Genomic DNA, 22,676 nt, shown 5'->3' on the forward strand with positions numbered 1-22,676 from the left:
ACACAGCTACAGGCTCCTTTAACATATTTCTGTTGCTCTCTGTGCACCTCCAAATGCAGGGTAAGGGGTTCTAACCACACCTTTCCTTTGTGCAGACAGGGTGATTATGACAATGGAAAGAGAATATCACAAGAAAACATATTTATAAACCTAAAACTACATTTCATTAATCTTCAATAATATATACACTTTTCGTATGCCAAACGTGGGCTTCTACCATCCAATTACTTTTCTTTTTCCAAAAGAGTTCTGAAGCTAAACATTTATCTTCAGATTTTAATGATAGTAAAATGTCTCATTTTCTCTCAAAATCTGTTAAGAATTGTGAAATTACTACAATTTAAATGGACAGATTTGACAGCTTCTATTTTTTTCCCCTTGGACTGTACAATACAAATAAAACTTGGATTACCCATCTAAAAAAATGTATTGTCTGTATGTGTGTGTGTATCATTTCTTTATCTGATACATATTCTAATAATGATTTAAGGTATTTTTGGAATTTATATTGGAAAGATTGGTTGTAAGTCATCATAATTACTTTCAGATTTTGAAAAAATTATATATGAAAGCATCAGTATTTTCTCTGTATACACATATGTATGAAAATATACATATATACTGACACACATAAACACAGTCACACAGATTAAATCCATATTTCCATAATCTCCTTGACAAAGCCCAGAAGAAAGTACAGGTTTACTAAAAGAGAACATATTTAAAGGTCATTTAATAGTGATGTATACAGTTTGGATATTGATAAATTAGTGTATTTTAGCGTGAAAACCTGCCTACCAATATTCAAGAAGACATAAAATAGAAGCACCTGTTCTTTCCAATGTGAAGAGAAGTAGTTCTGCATTCTAATACACCCAAACTGAGCTAGACCACTTCACTGCAAAGCACCTCTGAAATGTTCCCTTCTAACAAGTGTGTACAATGAGTCATTGACCTGATCATCTTAGAAATCCATATGTGCTAATGGAGAAAAAAGGCTGGGATTTAACTGGGGAAGTGAGAGAGATGGCCAAGAAAGCACAGCTGCATGAAATATGTAGTAAGGAGCTTTGGTCTCTTCTGGAAACCACAGAATCAGTGTGGTTTCTTTCTGCTTTCAGCCCAGCGTTCTGGGAGAGCTGCCAAAAGCAAAAAGAACTGTAGGATGATAGTGAGGCTGACTGGAAAGGAGGAAGACAGTTAAAGTAAAATGGGTTTTCTCTGAGAGGGAAATCTGCAGAGCACGTAACCTGATGGTAGGGTCATCAAATGACGAATGAAATTTTTTAGGCCAACAGGACCTCTCCTCCCAATGGAAACTGGGAAAGACCCCATTTCCTCCCCAGTAAACAATGCCCAGAATTGTTGATTTTCTGGGCTCTGTCCTGGAACCAGAATTTGGCAAAAAATAATTTTGGAGAGGAAAAGCTTGGGATAAAGGTCTGGAATAAAGATAGCCAGGTGTCGGAAGGAGTACTTCAGGAAAAAGAACTGGAACAAGGTGAATTTGGAGTGAACAGCTGCATCATAACTGATGATGAAGACTTGGATGGGTTGTGTGGTGGACAGACCTCTTGGCTGCTGAGCGGGGGATGCGCTGCTTCGAATACACACCCCGTGCTAGAGGCAGTCAACCTCTGCATGGGAAACAAGGAATTGTGAGGAAAGGATGTTGATGATTAAATGCTCAGAGAGGCTGTAGCTCCAAAAAAGGGCAGAACAAAATCTGCATAACTGAATTAACCATCATAAGACAGGTGATTAGTTCAAGTAGAGGAATGCAGGCAATGGCTTCATTCAGCAGGTGGAAGGGCAAAGTGCCTGAAACAAACTGAGCAAGATGCAGGCCATAAGACTCTTACAACCTCTACAGCACTTCTCTTCCCAAATGGCAAACTGGGAAGGTACTGCACTTCCATGTTAAGTGGTGCTATTCAGGCTACCCTGGAACCAGGATCTGGCCAAAAATAAGACATTAAAGCAACAACGGAAAATAAATGCTATTAAACAGCTATGCTGTTATGTCTATTAAAGAGGTTATTAGGTTCTAGAAGGTGATTTAGAAAACACGGTAAATGTTAATTTATTTTGTATCATTGTATATATAGGGGCAGAAGGGTCTCCTTTATTCGTATTTTTTATATCATTCCTTACTCCCAAGCCAAGGGCTGAATCACAACTCTGTAACAAATCATGCAGCACTGTAAGACTGAATCTGCAAACTCTACTCCAGAAGCACTTAGTATGTGCATACATCAATGTCTTGTCTTAAACAAAAACAACCTTCTATGCTTCACTTGCAGAAGTTACATTTAAATAAATTCTGCAGAGCAGGATCTGGAGGACAATTCAGCTGCTAATAAACGGAAGAAATATTTTTAAATAAAAAATAATGAAAAGTATGTTTTATTGACTAATACAGTATAGACCATAGGTACTCTTCGAAGAAAAAAGCAGATACATTTTAAATAATAATTTTAAAATAACCATACCTGAAATAACTGCCAGATTTCTGATTTTTGAAATGCAGGTAATGGAAGTGTGTGAGTAGGAGCAAAACCTATTAACTATAAAGAAATAACTCTGATTTAAAATAATATTAAAGGAAATTAATACTATCGAGTACCATTATACCTGATATTAAAAATGCTCATAAGAAGTTTTCCTCATTCAAAATTTCTAGTAGTTGTAGCACAGTGGCAGCACCACTCCAAGCAGAACTGCTGGCAGGGAGACAGCAGAGGAAAGTAGGATGGACCTGCAGGTGACCTTGAAGATGGGGGCTTTTATCAGTCAAGTACTTCTGACAATCCTTCTTTGATATGAAACTTCTCTAAAAGCACAAGGCTCTCTTTTACTATAGTGCTTGTCAAAAGAAATTCTGAATACAGGTTTTTAGCAGCTGCATTGGCTAAATTAATAATTTTAAAGTGTTCTTTTAAAAATCAAAAACTTTCTTAGTCCCAACAATCCAATACTCACTAATTTCAGTCACCAATCTCAGTTATTTATTTCCAATCGTATAACAACCAGCAGTGCTCTTATCTTTACTTAATTAGCTTCGATTTCTAATGTTAAATTCCTGCATTAGATTAAAAAGGCCATGGTAAGCCACATGCTGTCTGTAAATAAGATGAGTCTGTTGTGAAAGGTTCATATTCAAGTGCCCACTGTTGATGACTAGGAAAGCTACGGGTAATCAAGGCTGTAAATCTGTCATTGTGACATGCAAGTAGTGCTTAGCACCACACTTAGTACAAGGGCAAATATGAAAGTGGAAAACTTGAAGATGAGTATTGTGACGAAAACAAGCAAATAATGCCAAACACTAATTGGAGAGCTCTGGTTAGTTTAGGGGAGTTAAACCCTGCATCTGAAAATTACCAACTTGGATTCACTACAGGTACTGAAAAATTCTGTGATAAACCATTTGTGTGTTGAGAATCACTGTCAAAATTGATACTGCTAGGTAATTATCTCATCAGAATGAGCAAGCATTTCAGTTGGACAGATTGGACAGCTACTGAAATGTACTTTGTATCTGAAAATCTTTGCAAAAGGAAGGAGTGAATCTGATGAGATGATATTCATGAGTCCTTTTTATTTATGACATATGCACACCTGGGCTGGGAGAATGTCGCTGTTTGCTCCATTTTTGTGCTTGAGATAACTATCTTCTTCTGCCAATCCTACTAGTTTTTAAAGATATGAATATTTATTCCCAGATTCCTCAACAGACTGATCTGATTATTAGAGTTTCTGCAATATAGATAGAGCTGAGTAGGGGTAACTAGAAAGGCCAGTTCAGGCCCTGTACATGCCACATAACCACATTTATACATTTATATGAAGTCATATGCAGTGGCTGAATGAACCACACAGTACATCCTCTGTTAAAGAAAGTAGAGAAAACTGATAATTGTGCAGAGTGAGAACCTGTCGTTCTCCAGCACACTGCTGTATTTTATTACATGCCTTCCATAAAAGATGTTATGATTTGGTATATCATGACAGCAGTGAAAATCCTAGCAGTAATAGCCACTGAATCAAGCTGTTAAAGCTGAAGTTTTATGATACCACAAGAATTACCTGTACTAAGGCAAATCACTGAGAAAGGCAGAATTACTGGCACCTAATAAAATGCTTTAATGTCAACCTACCTCTGGCCACCATATCCTTTGAGGGTATTCTCCAGTCTTATTTTACTTTCTGGCACCTTTCAGTTGCTTCCCAAGTTCACACGGGACTTTTTGCTGCCTGTCCAAAGGCAGTACAAAGTATCAAATAGAGATAATACAAAGTACCTACAAAATAACAAATGAACAAAAACATTAGTTAAAAAATCCATTCCCCTATTTGTCACATATTGTCTATACACATACAAGAGGAAATTACTATAGAGTAAATGCTGAAATGCCCATGATGAAGAGTATCTCATACCTTGACTAATTTTATTCATCTCACTGTAACTGAAGGTCACAGTCTCAAGCTAGCTTTTTTTCCTACTGCTATCTCAAATAGTCAGTTTTACCAAAAACTTGAGTAAGAGTGTGCTCATATTGTTCTTGGTTCCAAATTAGTGGTCCCTTCATAATTCTGTAAGCAAAAGAATAGGAAGAAGCTATGAGTCATTTTGGATTTGCAGTTTTGTAAACAGAGAGAAGAAATGTCCATTGAGCATTCTCTATCCAGCTTTTTATTTACTTGAGAAGAGGAACAGACATTTCTGGGCTTTTAATAAAAATGCCAACATGATTTGAATACCACATGCCACTCATACAATTCTCTAAAATTGCAGGATTGGTATTCACATTGGAGAGAGTGCATGGAATGACTTGCCATTGAAATATTATTAATAAATACTTCTGCAGTGACTCAGTTTTGACTGTCTCTGATGATTCATTACATTGATGGATATGTAGAAAGCAAGAAATAGGTCAGAGTCAAAGCAGGGCTGTTCCAAGGAACGAATCCTGCATGTACAAAGGAGCATGAATTTCTTCAGTCCAAATAAGCATATGAGATTTCCACCATACTGACCATCTGAACTAATCAAATTATAATTTTTGTGCCCATTTCTGAAAGCAGTTGTATTGTATGCTGAGCTCTTGGGATAACCATACTGAGATTAATCCCATAACTAAATTATCTCAGATCTGACAATTCAACAATCAGGTCTTCCTATCTCTGCACATCTGTCTGAGGAAGGTACTTTATTATCACCAAATGTTATCTTAGCCTGTCCTGAGACTCTGACTGTACTTAAGTGATACTGCTGTTTACAGTGTAGTTGCATCCCTAAGACAGATGCAAAAGAGTAAAATGACAGATCAAAGCTCTGTGGAAGTTCTTCAGGTAATGTTCCTAATCACAGCCTATTAAAAACAAACAAAATCCTGTCTGACTCATGGAGCAAGTGACCTGTAAATGATGCTGCCTTGTGAACTCTATGGACAGTTCTCTGTTTGCCACACACCTTTTGCTTCAGAAAATTTAGGTCGATTAGGTTTTCAATTTTTTTCTAGCAGATTAAATTGGGTCATGTTCCTAGAGAAGTGGGTCATTTTTCCCTGTAAATAAATAGTTTCATGCCTGCACATCTTTAGTTCAAAGGCTCTATTGTTTGTACTCAAAACTGCACAATTCTTTTGCTTAGCCAAGAGGCAGGGATTTGGGTTCAGTTGTTTTTTTTTTTTCCAAAGGGCAGTCTTTAGCCTGACCCAGTAAGACACATGGTGTTTTTCAGTACGTGACAGTGAAAAGTGTCCCTTTTCTGTCTTCCCATCAAAACACTGACTGGAGACAAAACCTTTAGCCAGTATTGATTGATTTGCTCCACTGACTTCAACAGAGCTGTTCTGATTTGTATCATGTGGGAATCCGTGCTAAAAAAATCAGTGTCCAGTGCATAAACATAGAAAAGTTTTTGTCAATTTTCTAACACACCACAAAAATTTTTCTCACATACATTCAGGTGAAAATAAGGACCTTTAGGAAGAGAACATGGTGCAACTCTCTGACAGGGTATTCTATCTGTAAAAATTCAAGCCAAACCAGTGATTCAGCAGACAAGGCTTAGTTGATTTATACAGGGTGTTTCAGTTAATTGTTATAACAAACAAAAAATCTAATGACGATATAATCTTCTCCCCTACTTCTTTTTCTATATTTAGGCTTATCAGTGTTGTTATCATTTATGTCATCATGAATGAAAACATGAGAACTCCCATATTGCTTAGATAAGTTCCAAAGAATTGCATACTTGTCTAATGTCCATGGATACAGCCAGCTACTTAAAGGCCACATATGTGAATATTATGTAAGGTCATTCTTAAGCCAACCCTTCCCCAATCCTTTGTGCTCTTTTTCACAATTTTTTTCTAATGTCTAATGTCTACAACAATTTTTTCTGTGTTGTTAGCCTTTCACTGTATGTCTCACAGAAAACCCAAGGATTGAAACATTCCTTTTTTTAATACACAGCTCTCTTTCTCCCAAACTGACATTACAGTCATGTGCCTAATAAACCTCGGAACATCTACTCTTTACAAGTTAAACTTCTCTTCATATTATTTCTTCATTATCAAAAGACAAATGGGTTCACGTTAAATATAAAAAAATACAAGTTTATTACTATCCCAAATATCTGCAAAGATAGGTAAATTAAGCAATTTAAAAAAGCATCAATTATTGAAAAAGTAACTTATTTTCTATCATAAGAATAATGGTTTTTAATTTTTATTTTGTGGAAAATCTAGTCCCACATTGTTGACACATTTAATTTTTTATCTTCTGTACTACTTTACATGCTTCAAGAAAGACTATATAATATTTTTAAACTGTAACAGCAACAGACGTAAATGATATTCTTACTCTTTAGTCACAAATTTAGTCTAGTTTTAATAGCTGATATAATTTCCGTATATATAACAGGCTCACAGAATCTAGTTTTCTGTGGTTTTTGGAATCAAACTTTTGAATAGAGACATACCAACACCTGCTGGTTTGGAAAGTCCTTCCAATATGTCCTAGAATTTCCCATCTTCAGAGATACTCTAGAGGGAACTCACCATATTTTCAAGATAAATGAAAACTACATCCAGATTTGACATCATTTCTTGGTTTGCTAAGATTTTGCCATAGGTATCTTGGTATCTTTGGCCGTATGAACAACAAAAAAACCTCTACTGTTAGCAGTGTTTTCTAAAAGAATTTGAAAAAAAAAAATAATCCAGCAACTGCACTGTGTCTTTTCAGCGATTTTACTCTTAAAATATTTGTTTAGCTACTGTAATGAACAGGAACAGAATAACTAACATCAGTGAATCTCTGCTTCTGAAATACTTCTAAAGAGAAACAAAACTAAAATTAGCTTTATTCTTTGTCAAAAGAAGGTTGTAGAAGAATAATGTAATAACCAGTCTAAATTCAAATGAGTAAAAGAGTCCTTTTCAGATTAGTTTTATGATACCCATAATCTTATTCTGGTGATTTTTACTCCATTTACTATGGAAAGAGGAAAGGTGGCAACATCTGTGAACATAAGTAGCCTGTGTGGATTAGATTGAAGGGAAGTAATTCTTCAAGAGGAACACAGCACATCCTGCAGAGATCTGTACTGTGCAGCCTCAGGTGATCACCCAGAAATACAGACCAGAGCAGCTGTGTTCTCAGACGAGGTCCTTGACAAGTGTGTTTCATGATATACCTTTGTTTACTTTGAAAATATGGTTCTGTATTACTATAAAATGAATTTTGCAGTTTTCTCATAATAGCATTGGACATTCTCATATCATGACTAGATTACATATCAGATGTGTGATAAACTAAATGAGTCAAAGAAACCAGACCTCATTCCAAAAGTATACAAATCAGTATTTTTATCTGAAAAATGACAGTGGGCACCAATATGAGAAAACCAAAGAAACAAAAATCTGCACACAAAAAGACAGAGATGGAAGCTGCACAGTCCTAAAGGCTAGCACTGGATTGTTTCCCAAAATTAGGGGTTGCATGCATCTATTCACCTAACTAACAACCAGCAGATTGAAAAGGCATTGATATGAAGAAACCAGCTCTTCAAATGGATGCAGTGAAATAGAATGTACATACAGACAAGGAAGGAGATGTAAAGATAAAGTGTGTCAAAATGAGAACCCCAAATTTAGCCAAAATTTTCTTCTGTGTTTTGGTGGTGATTTATCAGAAAGAGAAATATAAATTCTGAGACTCTCTTCAGAATGAAAGTTGCTAGAAATGAAAAAACATAGTAGTGGGAGAGAAAAGACCTTAAAAAAAGGACTGAATTAGACATACTTATGAAATTTTAAAAAGAAGTTCTTAGAATTCTTTGTAAATGGTAGATAATATAAGATAGGAACTAATGGGTATGGGACTACATATGCAAAGAGATAAATCATGACTTTGTTTTCCCTTGAGCTTTCAAAACTGGAACAAGAAAGGTAATAGAGTAGTCTCAGCATATGAAAAAAGGAAAAGGAAGAAAATGTAGAAGAATTGTATAAAAAATTATCAACAAAGCAAGAGGAGATTGAGGTATCAAAGGAGCAAACTGGCTTGAACCCATGAGCATGGAGCAAAAATTTCAAAAGGTTAGTTTAAGAGACAAGAATACTGCTGGCAACCTTAGAAATTGAAGAGCTGGTATAGGAGAGATTTGGTAACTATGTAACTACATTCCCAATACTGAAAACACACCAGGACTATCCACCAGCTTCGGTAATATTTGTGAGGTTTATACCCCCATCAACACTATACAGCCCAGTGTTGACCAAGACCACTATAAGCCAAAATCAAGTTATGAAAATAATACTAAATCGCTATTTAACAGCCTGTCATAAAATTTATTTTAATAGCACTTTTAGTCAACAGTCTTATCATGCTTTTACCAACAGTGTGATCAATATGAGCATTATATCTAGCCTACAATTTCACCCACCACTTCAAAAGCTTCATAAATCATCAACTTTTATAACTTCTTGATTACCTCTTAATGTTCATACAAAACAAGGATAAAAACAAAAATCACCTTCTGATGAAAGCATGCTGAGCACTTGAAAAACTTTTATTAAATGATATCCAGTTAGCAACACCCTGTTGGGCCATCACTGTGTAGTGATGATTATGGAGTGCTCTTTCGCATAAACTGAATAAATCTCATAAATTGTTGATGGAGGTGCTTTAAAATATCAGCTATTGACCAACTTTACCCCAGCAACAGAAGAGAATTGATTTAGTTTGCCTCTCTTCTAAGAAATTTTATCCTTAGCCTGGGGCTTGGGGATTGTACAGCAAACAGATCAATCCCATGTACTTTCAAGGGCTGGAGAAAACTGTTCACTCCATGTCTGGATTTCCTGAAAGGTCTGCATCTTGCTACCTGATTTAGTGATGCTTGCCCACAATATGACAAGAAAGGGGGATGAGAGTAACCCATCTTTAACATCAAAGAGAATTTAGATAGGGATGATTAAAGCTAAAATTGTCAGGCCAGTTTTTATGATGAAGATGGCTCTACAGTAGACATGTAACGGAATTCTAGTTCCACTCCAGCCCCATTTCTCCCTGTCCCTTCTCTGCTCTGCCTTGACTGTTCCAGGGAGTGTGCAGAAACAACAGGCAGTGCTGCACGACACATGTGATCTCTATGCATACAGACAGGCTTCTTGGGCAGTGCAGCTACACCCAGATTGCAACCCAAGGACAGAACAAAAACAAAACAGCATTGTAAAGGAGATACTAAGACCAGAAATGCCTTATGTTGCTGTTCCACCTCTACAAGGTTTGTGCTATAGATTGGTTCCATAATACTTTCTGAACTTGCATAAGGTATGGGAAATGCTTTTGTTTGCCCACAGCCTTCAGTGATTTAAAAATGCTACCAGCATTTTACCCCAGTTCCTGTTAGACCTTTAAAGAAAAATCTGGTTTTGCCACTTTTTAATCACTATTGCAGATGAAAAACTGAAATGTCTATAGAGATCTTCAAGCTATTATGCCTCTATCTTTCTCACCTCTGTGAAAGCTACCACCTTTGTGATGCTGCTTTGTTAACATACCATGTCACTATACTGAAAAAAAAATCCATGGACAAATACTACTCAAAAAAAGTTTGCTGTGGTAAGATAACTAAACAAAAACAGGTGAATTCAACTGCAGTAAGGAGTCTTATATCTCATCAGTGTTGACCTTGCAATAACATGATGTCTTACATTTGGGTAACAGCTCACGAATACAGAAGGAAAGCCATTTTAGACATTAGGCCTATAAGCACATGTGACAAAGACCATTGGCTTCCTTGGGACTGCCAGTGCATTTGAAATTAATGAACTTGTAAATGAGACAGGGTAAAAAGATGGAAGTCATCTAATACTTGACTGAACTGTCTTTTGAGCTCTGAAGCAGGTGCTGAGGGACCTCTGTAAAATGCTTGAGTAGAATTGTTTTCTTTATAATACAATCCACAAAAGTCAACTTATCCAGTAGAAAGAATCCTATGTGAGACAATGAGAAACACCTTAATAAATGCCCAGATTAATGAGATGCACATTGAAGTCTCTCATGGTTGTTTATTGATCCAGACATGGCATTGCCTGGAGACTTGCAACTCCAGTCTCACTCAGCCTGTGATTTTCCTTTCGCTCCCATCTGATCACAGGGGGTGGAAATAGACTTGAATTCAGCCTTTCAGGCCTGTAAACACATAGGAGCATGATTTTCAGGATTACCTTCAATTTTACTGTAAGTAGAAACAATTGATCCTATTTGAAACTTATACAGAAGTAACAGTCTGATACTGTAAGGTGGTTCTTTCATTCAGATAACATTTTTAAATAAAGTGGCATCTCCAATATTATATTGTCTGATTCCTTCTTTCTACATCTACATCAAAGGAGTTCTCATTTAATCAAAATAATTCATAGCTGGCAAAGGTCTTTGGCTGCCTTCCTACCAGGCAGTTTAACATCCAGAAACTCTAAATCCCCATTAAAATATACTTGGAAAGGAAAGAAAACCAGCTCTATTTTAATTCAGGAGTTCCCAGCTAAGGGAGTAACCCACCAAAGAATGAGTTTTAAATTTTCTGTACTCCTTAAGCTAGGTCTGCCTCCCACTTGGGAATTAATCCTTCTTCTCCTCCATAAATATGCACCAGGTGGCTTAGGAGGGTCCTAGGAATGGCTGACAGGGCACACTACAGAAGATCTGTAGTGTCACATTCAGGAGGCATTGAGTACTCCTTTGTGAAACCTACTGTCTCTGGGCTCTTCCAGAAACTACCTTAATGTTGTGTGGGAGACTGGAAAGGATTAAATTGACCGCAAGTCAGTAAACTATGTTGTGAAATTACATTACGGGAAAGATTCTCACATAGCTATACAGCTACACTGTTAGAAGAAATGGAAGACAAAAATAAATGTTATACTGACCTGAAGGCAAACAGGTCTGATTCTGAGTATGTAGAAGGACTAAAAACATGGTACAAAAAGGCATCAGCCACTTTTTATAGTACAACCGCACTCAGAGAGAAAAGACAACTGACAACAGAGGCAGAAAGCATATTCTTCCAAGCACAATTCTGCCAAAGGAACAGCATGCTATTTGCCATGGAAATGCTGCACTTCCTTTCCTCTTCTCTTAGAGAGACTTCTTTTTATTTCTCTCAATGTAGCACTATGTCTAAGGCATATTTCCTCAGCTATTTGTAGATGTCTATGACTAGTCTCTTTTATACTTGGAGAGGCCATAATATCAAGTTCCTAGCAGGATCACAGTGAGGGAAGACAAGGTTTCAGGTTTAACAGGAGGCCCAGGCATATGGGGAGAACATGAATGTATCTGCTGCAGTTTTGTTACTGCTTGCCAGAAGTCACCTAAGCTTTTCTTCTCCTTGTTGTCAGCATGGAAGGAACAGAAGCCCAAAAGCTTCCAGTACATCTGCAATACAGGAGCAAGAAGATGCAAGTTTTCAGCTTCTAAAATGCAGCCAGAAGTTGGCTAATAATTTACAGCTAAGTACAGTTGACAAACCCTAAAAAGATGGGGTTCACCAATGCAAAATATAATGGCTAATCCATTTTTTTTTACTAGTATCATCTATACCAAATCCAGGGTTGTTCTCTCCTATTATCAATAAACTGGTTTAAATCCAGAATCAGTTTTAAGAGTTCTTAATGGAAAAGAACAAATCAGAATGAAACTTTAGCATGCTACTTTAAAAAAAGACAACAGTGCACAATATAGTCTGAATCAAAATTTCTCAATGGCAAGTACTGCACTTCTGTGCTTCTGAGAAAATCTGCTTTTTCTTCTCAGTATTTGAATAAGAGCCAAATTCTTTGGAAAATTTATTAGGATATTACCTTTCAAAAGCATTAATCAACTCTTGATTATAACATTCACCTAATGAGCCAAACTGGAAATTATATTTTGTCTGAATACTCTTGCTTTAATACCTGCACACAGCATGTAATGGTTAAGTCATTCCCTCTCTTCTTTGCACCAGCTGGTTCAAAATAAGTACATGCCTTCCTACACTTCACAATTTTTCAAAGCTGTTCACAGATATCTGTATACATATACAAACTCCATTAACAGGTAAAAATGTATGCAAGTACCATCTACACACTCCTTAGAAAAATGCTTCTCTCTTTAACTTAAGAAGAAGGGGATGATTGCTGTGACAAGAAAAAAACTGAACAAAAAAAAAAGGCAGCTTAGGTGATGCTATGTTTCAGATGTAAGAAGGATATGGGTCACATAACTTATGTGTAGATAAAAGTTTCCCAGAAGTTATGATTGCTTTGAGTAAAGGCCAAGAAGGTTCATATCTGAACTTCCTCAATGCTCAGAAATTTTAGAATCAATAGTTTGGGATTGGTCCATTTTCTTTTAGTGCCTTCATAAGCACTATGTGTCATATGACAAACAGGACATCACTGCACACTCACACCTTTCAGAAATAAGCCTAAAGGCAGAATAAGTAGTCCTTCAATTGCCCATGTAGTAAAATTTAACTGTGGGATTTTCTATTTCTTAATGTTTTCTTAACATGAGTTCTCATTCCCAGAATTACTCAGAGCTGGTCATTTTATCACATAAGATTTGCTCTATCAGACTTGCAGTTGGTAAACTGTAAATGCAGCATGATATGTTTTGATTTGTTACTCTACTTACCCTTACGACCTAGTGAGAGTGCTTAAAGGGAAACCATTATCTGAAAAGGTGTCAGGTCAGTGCAGAACTGAAAAAGAACTGCTTTGAAACTTGTATCAGAGAAACGTGATGCTTAGTCACAAATTTTTTTAATGTACACAAGACATTCGCCCTCTGGATTCATATTGGGAATGAGGCTAACTAACATTTTCTAAACATTCCAGAAACTCTTTCCAGTTTACTTCATTGCAGAGAGCTTGTTCAGGAGGGAACAAAACATTTTCTCAAAGTCTTTGCCTGGCACAGCACAAAGGAAAAAAAAAACCACAAAAACAAAACAAAACAAAAAACCCACAAACTAAAACACAGCCTTAAAGGTCAATACTCCCATCTTGTGGCTGATGAAGAAAACGCACATGTCTAAATAAAAATGAAAAAAATAATTTCCTGTAGATAGCTTATAAATACGAATTTACTTGAATAGAATTTTTCTTCCATGAGGTAATTAAATTTGGATCTGAGAACTGTCAATGTTCTATTCAGAGGAGGAAGGGTGTGGGATTTTTTTCATCCACACTTAGTCACAAGACGGAGTTTCTGTAGCAAATTCCTAATTGCAGGAAGTTGAGAAGATGAAATCCACTTTTGCCATACTTTGAAATCAATGGCTCCTGAGTGAAGGCAAGGATGTGATGGAAGTCCACAGGCCAGTGGGGCAGTAAGTAGTACTAGCAGTTAAGGATACATGATGGAGCAGAAAGGAGCAGTTTGTTCACAGCACCTGGATGCAACTCTCATTTCTGCAATTCTACAACCCTCAGAAGCAGGGGTATGTCTCACTTCTCCTAGGTAGTCCAAAGTATTTTTATTCTTGATTCATTAGCTATCTGCATAAGGCTGAAATGAAGAGTGTGTGGCTGATGTGCCTCATTAAAGGTCCTATATGGGTCCTATGTTAGGTATCCATATATCCTACTTACTTATACAAACCGTTGCTGAGTAAACTTGTTTCCTCTATCATTTCACTGTGTCCATACAAGTCCTAAGGCAGTACATATCCTAGATTAGCATCATAAAAATAGCGATAATGTATAATGTGTGCTAATGCCAATATCAATGTGAGAGTGTTTCTGCTCTGTTTGGAAGACACTAACACTGAGTTATTTGCTTAATTTTTGGACAAAGCCAGATCCTGGGAAATGCCAAACATATAGTTTCAGAAGATAATGTTCTCAGTGCAAACACAGGTGGAAGCATGGTTGTAAAGTTGGAATGGATGACAAACCAATCATAACAAATCATGGATTTGAACATCATTTAAATATGATCAGTCACATAATACAACTAAATATATAGAATGGGAAGATGTAGGGAACATTAAGGCTCAAGCTCATAAAGACTATGTTTTATTCTCACATACTTCCCAATGTGACTGAAATGACACCAAGGCCCAGTCTATTGACTTAGAAATGGGACTACTTGGAAATACGTGAACTGTGCGTGTAGTAAGGGGTTCTGTCTTACCAAAGTGGAAAGGGTGAAACACAGGGAGCTCTCCCGCAGGTTAACAGCATTGACAGCAGGTGAAGCTGGCCTTGAGAGCAAGCTCAGTGCTCAACAGACATGGTAGATGTAACATTTCAAAGCAAAAGATTCATAAAGTGCATTTTCAAAGACAGCAACAACCAGTCAGGAGGGCTCTAATTGTTCACTAACAAGCCTGCTGGCAAAATGTCTCAACAAAAGTGCTCAGCTATGGTTCCCAACCCAGGAATTACAAGTCCTCAGGTGAATGGAGTTCTCTGTCTGCAAATTTGCTTATAAACCAGACCCCCAAAACAGTGTAAAATTACGAGGGAGCACAAGACTGAAGTCAGGGCATGTCAGCCTCAGATTAATAAAATGCCATATTCATGGGACACAGACTGTAAAAAGGGAGAAGAGACACAAGAAAAGCAGCAACAATAACAACACCTTCAAATCCCTACACTTCTCTGTAAGTACACAGGCCAAAACATGTTGAAGGGATTAGCAACTTTGTTTAGTGTTTCAGTTTGTTGGTATGTTTTTGTTTGAGTAAAAATAAGGAGTCTTCCTTTGAGACAGAAGCTGTTCAGTGCTTATTGAAAATTGTGGCTGATAACAACTAAACTGGGCATGAGGGATGTTCACATATTTAAACATGAGTGAGGAGTGTACCCTTGCAGTATGAAGATGGAACATTTGCTGGGCTGTATTAACAACAGTGTGGCCAACAAACTGATGGAAGTGACCATGCTGCTGTACTAGACACTTGTGAGGCTGCATGTGCAATACTGGGGTTAGTTTTAGACACCTCACCCTGTACAAAAGAGATACTGATAGACCTGAGAGAATCTAGAAGAAAGCCAGCCACTAAGATGATCAGGGACTGGAGAACATGCTGTTAGTGACACGGAGGGGACTGTGTGTGTGTGCCTGAAGAAGAGGAGACGTAACTGCAGATTCCACTACTGGAAGGCACATTCTAGCCTTCTCTTCTAAGCGATGCATAAGAAGAAGAGATAATGGTCAGAAGGTGCAACAAGGGAAATTACAATTGTCCATGAAGAAAACTCTTCTTCATGATAGTGCTGAAGCACTGGAAGGGTTGCTTGCAGAGGGTGTGGGACATCCATCCTTGGAGGCTGCAAAACTCAACTGGACAAGGCCCTGAACAACCTGATTTAATCTTCACATTCGTCCTGCACTGAGCAAGAGCCTGAAGTGACAGGAGTCTCCTGCACTGAGGCCTGACATGCATTCTGCACTGAGCAAGAGGCTGCAGTTGAAGACCTGCAGAGGTCCCTTTCACCTAAATTTTTCTATGACTGCATATTTTAAGAACTTAGGCATAATGCTATAAGAAATATTGTAAATAGAATAGAGCTTAAGTCTTATCAGGGAACATTGTAAATAAAAGTTATTGATTGGTCTACAATGTAGACACAGCATCCTCAAAGGCAATTTGCACAGCTTCTCTGTCAGTCTGGTCTAGTCTCATGTAAGATCATCAGAAATCACATCAACCATATCCCAATCCAACATGGTAACCTCAGTCCAATGTGATAGATTGGTTAGAACCAGATGCCCTGGTTTCAGCTGGGATAGAACTAATTTTCTTCCTAGTAGCTGGTGTATCATTGTGGTTTGGATTTAGTGTGAGAATAATGTCAATAACACACTGATGTCTTCAGCTGTTGCTAAGTAGTGTTTGTACTAAGTCAAGAATTTTTCAGCTTCTCATGCCCAGCCAGCAAGAAGGCTGGAGGGGCACAAGAAGTTGGGAGGGGACACAGCCAGGGCAGCTGACCCAAAGTGGCCAAAGGAATATTCCATACCATCTGATGTCATGTCCAGTATATAAACTGGGGGGGAGGATTTGGCCAGGAGAGGCAGATCGCTGTTTGGAAACTAACTGGGCATCAGTGAGCAAGTGGTGAGCAATTGCATTGTGCATCACTTATCTTTCTTGGGTTATATTCCACTCTCTTTTTGTTATTTTCCTTTTCATTATTATTATTATTAATTATATTTATTTTAGTTCAATTATTAAACTGTTCTTCACTCAACTCATGAGTGTTACTTCTTTTCATTTCTCCTCCTCATCCCAGCGGGGGGCAGGGAGGAGTGAGCAAGAGGCTGCAGGGTACTTAGCTGCTGGCTGGGGTTAAACTACAACAATGTCAAAGATAAACTGAGGCTAATCATTTACTTGCTGACTACAGGCTAAGAATGCTACCTTAATAATTAAAACCCACTTTTATGGTCAGCAGAACTAGTAAAGTTTTGTTTCAGAAGAATTTATGTTCTTTGCTCCCTCGTATTATTCAACACACACCTACCATATCCTCACCAGGGAAAGAATCAGCAGTACTGTGGCTGGTCTGAAGGACTAGCTGGCAGCCATCTGCTGCCAAATAAAATGTGTAACAGTTGAGTGCTGCCTCCACTTTGTTCTGGGGATACAGTGACCTGGGTTCCACTTCCCTATACAGCTGCTGTATTTGTAAAATTTATAGAAACACACTTATTGTTGAGACTACTTCCCTCCTCTAAATGTGATTGAAATTAGCTAGCAATTTCAAATCCAAGGGTGTACAAGCAAACTGTTGATTGCATAAGCCTTGTTTTCTAGGCTCGATACAAATACTTATATTAATATATATTTAATAATTTGAATCATAGCATTCATGCAATAGAGGCAGGTAAAAGATAGCTGAGAAGACATTTTGACCATGTTTTTTTTTCCAATTAGAAATCAGAACAAAAAACAATTCTCCCATGAAACAGAATTTTTCAAAATGTTACTTTGTGTCAGACAAGCTGTATTTTTATAGCCTGTCACTTATTTCAAGTGACAAGTAATTTGAACTAAAGAAGACTGTGTTTCATTTTCATATTGCTAGGAAATACTGAAAGACCAGAGAAAGTCAGAATGCTTTAACTCCCTTCAAGCAATTTTTACAAAGTTTTGTCATATTAACATATTCCTATAGAAAACATAGATTTTCATGAAACATTCTTCCTGTAGAAAACTTTACATCAGAAAAATACTGTGCAACTCTAATGTGCCAAAATAAATGGATCTTTTAGGACGTAACTGTTTTTGGAGGTAGTAAGTGCCACAGCTGTAACAGTGCAATAGATATAATGGTCTTCAGACTGAGTCAGCTCCTGAGGTCATATCTTCAAAATTTATGTGCATGGCTTTCTACTCCAGCTATTGTTGAAATATAGATATCAAATGGGGATATACATAATCATCAAATTAGCACACAACTGTTTCCTACAAGTACAGAATTCCAAAAGGCTTCCTGCTTGCTGAATTATGTTACTAACTTCTCATGCTAAGAATAGAAATTGAATTTAATTGCTAAGTAATACCATAAGGTTTCAGATCTTCAAGTGCAACAGGTATTCTACATTACTAAACAGGAGTGTTGATACCAACACACACTGTTAACTGTATTACAAAAGTTACATAGATCATATAGAGGCAGATCGTGCTTCCATGCAAAACATGGAAGCAAACCTGATCCAATTGCTAGACCACCTGCCTCTTGCTTACCAGTTATGAAATCAGGGTCTTAATAATTCAAAGAAAAACTTTTGGGTTTGGTGAAATCTTCATGTCTATATTCTCCCTGTGTGGGTGTTTTTCTTTTGGTTTTGTTTGGGATTTTTTCCCCAGAGGAGGAAACAAGTGTATTTGGTAGAACTTGAACTGACAACTGGTAATGCTTGCTCCTCCACAACATGTTACTGGCAATTTTCAGACTTGTTCTCTGTTTGGCCTGACATTCCATAAAAAAATGAAATGAAAAACTGTATGCCCATTTGCTTATCTGAGACAGGCTATTTTGGGTGCTGAAAGCAATATGTCATATCGGTCTCTCTCATAATCACACTAGGAGAGTGTTTACTAGGTCAAGAAGTTTCAGTCCATCAGAAGTTAAGAATCCAGCGACTCATTTTTAAGTATGCCACTCACAGTGGCAGAGTGTCAACAACAAAACTGAAAGCAGTTTTCCACTATGCAAAGCTTATCGTCTACTAATGAAGATACTTCTTGGGAAGCGGGAAGCCTTCAGGCAATGCATATAACTGAAGTGAGTACCCTAAGTAGGCAGCATCCTAACAATCGACTGTTGGATATTTTAGCTTTGTTTTTTTACCAAGTCATGATTGTCGCTTCCCTTTCACGTTTTGTTTTTTGACAGGTATATAAATTTAGCTTTTCATCTTCATGGCTTTGTGTTTGTTAACAGTAATGAAAATGGAAACGAAATCTTTCAGGTGTGATTCATTTCACCTCACTTCAGATTTCTATCACACAGATTTTACATCTGAGCCTGTCCTTGTAGGCTCTCTCTATAGGCAGTGCAGAGAAACAGACACTTTTAAAACAGGATCCATCTGACCAGTTGTAGACACCTATTTCAGAATTACATTAACCACCACATTCCTCTGTGGTCATTTCACAGATCTTAAGGTAGCTTAGATGAAAATACATCTACCTGTACCCAGATGAACCCTTCATGCTAAGGGAACTTTTGGCTAATAATTTCCATTATCCATGTGAACATAATATTATTCTTGGGATGAATAAACTTGCATTATTTAATGTAGTAATGGGACTATTATTATCATACACTAATTGTTTGTTTTTATTACTACTCAACTGAACCTTTGGACTGAAAAAAATGACAGTTTGCACTGTTCTACCCTTATGTCATGTGTGGGCGATCATAGTGTGTAGTTTCTGAATCATTGTTAATTGTATTTATGGCAGTGTCTATGTAGGAACAAAACCAGGACCATCCGTAGTGAAAACAACACTCTATCAACACCACCTCCACACAAGTAAGTCCAGTGAAAAGCTGGAGAAAAACAAATAAGTAAATACAAGCAATATGCACTGTAACACTGCAGACTGCATACACACTTTACAGTTCAGTGGTTAGGTAGGTTCTGTGGTTCAGAAGGAAGAACCTAGACCAGCAAAGGTGGACTAAACAGATGAGAAGAGAGAAAGGTATGAAGGGACTGAATCACCAAGCTGATCTGTTCAGCAACTAGTCAGAACTCTAGAAAGCACTATTAGGATCTGTTTCTGCTGTGTTTAAACCTATGTTAACAGTTGTTTTGACAGCTGCTGTTTCTTTCCAATATCTTATCTGCCAGACTGGGAGCATTGTCTGGGTCCTGGTTTCACAATGATGTTCAAGACTGCCCAGACAAGACTGTATCTGAGTCTGGGATATTTCAGAGCAGTGGGATGAAATCATCCGGTCCCCATTTCAGCTTTTTTTCTCCCAAACTCAGCAGTACAACCTCACCAATTCCAGCAGCCACTTGAACAGATTTTGTCTTTAATTTCAGAGTGCATTACAAAATGACCAAAACTCAAATATTCGCAGCCAGTCCTATATAAAATAGAAGACAGCTGCACTCTGGTCAAGAAATCAGCTGGCCAATTCTTGGCCATTGATGGTACAGGGGCAAAGAAGGAAAGTGGCCCATCTTGCCTACAATCTGCTTAAAAAAGTTAGAAACTCTTTTTATAAGCAAAACAAAAACCAGACTGACTGGAAATTGTATACATACATCTCTCATAAAGTAATGCTCGTAGCTGTAAAAAAACACATAAAAACAGAGGAGTTTGCTTCTATAATAGTCACATAATGCAGTAACGTAGAATTCTGGAAAATCTTTCCAGATAATATATTGTTCTATTTCTTATCCTACATAGCCAAGGAACTCCTCCATCTTTTAGGGGAGCAGGTACTTCTGATGAGAAGGATGGGAATTTTTAATAGCAGTTGTGCTTTTTCCCTTGCTGAAGAATGAGAACTGACTTGAGGAGAAGCCCGTGAGCTAAAGAGAGAGTCACAAGTCTGAAATAAATTCACCCTTTGCATCAAAATATACTTACAATCAAATCCCCTCCATTTGGAAAGCTTCAAATCTTAATTGATTTTAGCTGCTTTAGTTGATCCACTCATGAAAATAAAAGAAATCAAAGAGAATGCTCCAAGCACCAGACAGTCGCAAAGATGTAATAAATAAACCCAGTTTTCATGACAGACTACATATGTAATTAAAATAATGGGAGCTGAAAATAAAAGAGCTTTCACTCAACCATGTAAAGATGATTCCATGTATGAAGAAACAGCTGAAGGCAGCTGCTGTTCAGCTACTTAAAACAGGATGTATGGGAAAGCTTGGGTGAGAGCATTTTCTAGGTCTCTTTCTTGTGGTGGCAAAATTTTAATCTATGATTTGAGATTTCCATCCAAAGAAAAACTATTTGGCCATCTCTTTTTGAATACATAACTTTCATACCTAGCTCACACTCTTAAGCTTTGTCCTATTATCGTCCAATGCCATCCACGCGAAAATAATATTCTGTCTGCCCTCTAAGAAACTCTTGCTGTAGACTGAAGAGAGAAAAGTTATAATCCTATGTCAAAAATTAATGAGGTACATAATATTCTGTACTAACATATCCCATCAACCTAAATGGGATTAATATACATACTAAGCAGTTTTTAATCCAAGCCACCCAGAAGTCATGTTTTAAGGAATACATTTATTTTGACAGTTTTGAAAAAGCGGAGTTTCATATTCATGGGTTTGCTGTGTTATCATTCCTGTCTGAGTATTTCTGGTACCCTGCCATTATGAATGAAGTTAGGGCTACAGTTTTTGTATAAGAAAAATAAACAAGGTATTTTAATTTTAATTGTAGAGTTTTGGCCACTTTCAACATTACTGATAATAAATAACTTTCTTTGTCAACATGATGTAGCTATTAAGAAAAACTTGGTATGTAATTTGATCAATGGCAGTAAAGACCGTATGTTGATTTTGTATTAAATAATGTACATGCCCCTCCCCTCTAAGAAGATTTGTTTTCTATAATGCAGAAGTATCTTGCCACTAAAAGTAAGCAGTGAGATAAATTGTGAATGAGATTCAATAGCAAAGTGAAGCCTATACTGTGTACTTGTCTCCTACAGTAAGATGAAACAATAGTTTGTACACCAGCTGAAAATTTCCTCGGTATAAAAATATAAGAAAAAGTTTACAAATTTATATTCTTGTACAAATATTGTGTTCAGTGACTGCCCGTACAAATCTGCAATTATTTGCCTCCTGGTTTGCATTATATTGTCATTCCATACCTAAATGCCTTAGTTGTAACATGAATGGAAAATTTTTTCCTTTTTTATCAGCACCTTCCCCAGACACAGCTACTTCCTCAAACAACTTCTGCTGCATAATGTTTCCTTAGTTTCTCACTGTCTGACACTGACCTGTACTTACTTCTGTGTTAAATATGCTTCTGTCAATAGAGAGCTGGACTTTGCCCTTCAGTTTCAAAAGCAAAAAATTGGTCAATGTTTAAAGTACAAAATAGTACTGAAACAAATACTTTGGGCTTCTAATGGAATTTTGAATTGATAACTCAAAAATGAATGGTTTTTTCTTCTCTTGTGTTAAACAGAGATCTTCTAAAGCTCTTTCTTTCTCCAGCATGACCCTTGATATCTCTTAATATAATACAAACACTTGCAGGAAAACGCTGTTGAGAGGTTTAGTTAATGTGTTTTTATATAAAGTACAAGACGAAGACAGTTCATCCAGCAAACCTGATTCAGTGCAACACAATGTGGAGATTATGAAGGAATGGCTTCTCTGCATATTTAGCATATCATAAATAATAATGATTCATTGCAGTAATTTATGATTATTGTAAATATTAGCATGAATAAATTACTGCTCTAGAATATGGCTTGAAAATTGTTATTAAGATGCTATTCTGTCACTATTTTACACTATTTTAAAAGCTAATTGAGTTATTTGAACTGTTCCTGTTAAGAATAGCTACAAATACCAGGACAGATCTAAAGCTGCTTTCAATGAGAATATGTCTTTTGAGGTCATCTGAAGATGGACTAGCGAATAGAGCTATA

The 22,676-nt window shown here is 37.0% G+C and overlaps 1 long non-coding RNA gene across 5 annotated transcripts in view; it reads right to left on the minus strand.

Moving 5' to 3' along the window:
• LOC142026816 (uncharacterized) overlaps positions 1–22,676 on the minus strand; it is a 95,428-nt gene that overhangs the window by 28,765 nt on the left and 43,987 nt on the right. For all 5 annotated transcript variants that reach the window (XR_012648923.1, XR_012648922.1, XR_012648924.1 and 2 more), the window contains exon 2: positions 4,161–4,304. This is a non-coding gene — a long non-coding RNA (uncharacterized LOC142026816). The remainder of the gene's footprint in view (positions 1–4,160; positions 4,305–22,676) is intronic.

The sequence above is a fragment of the Buteo buteo genome, chromosome Z (genome assembly GCF_964188355.1).
Source record: "Buteo buteo chromosome Z, bButBut1.hap1.1, whole genome shotgun sequence".
Taxonomy (NCBI): Eukaryota; Metazoa; Chordata; class Aves; order Accipitriformes; family Accipitridae; genus Buteo; species Buteo buteo.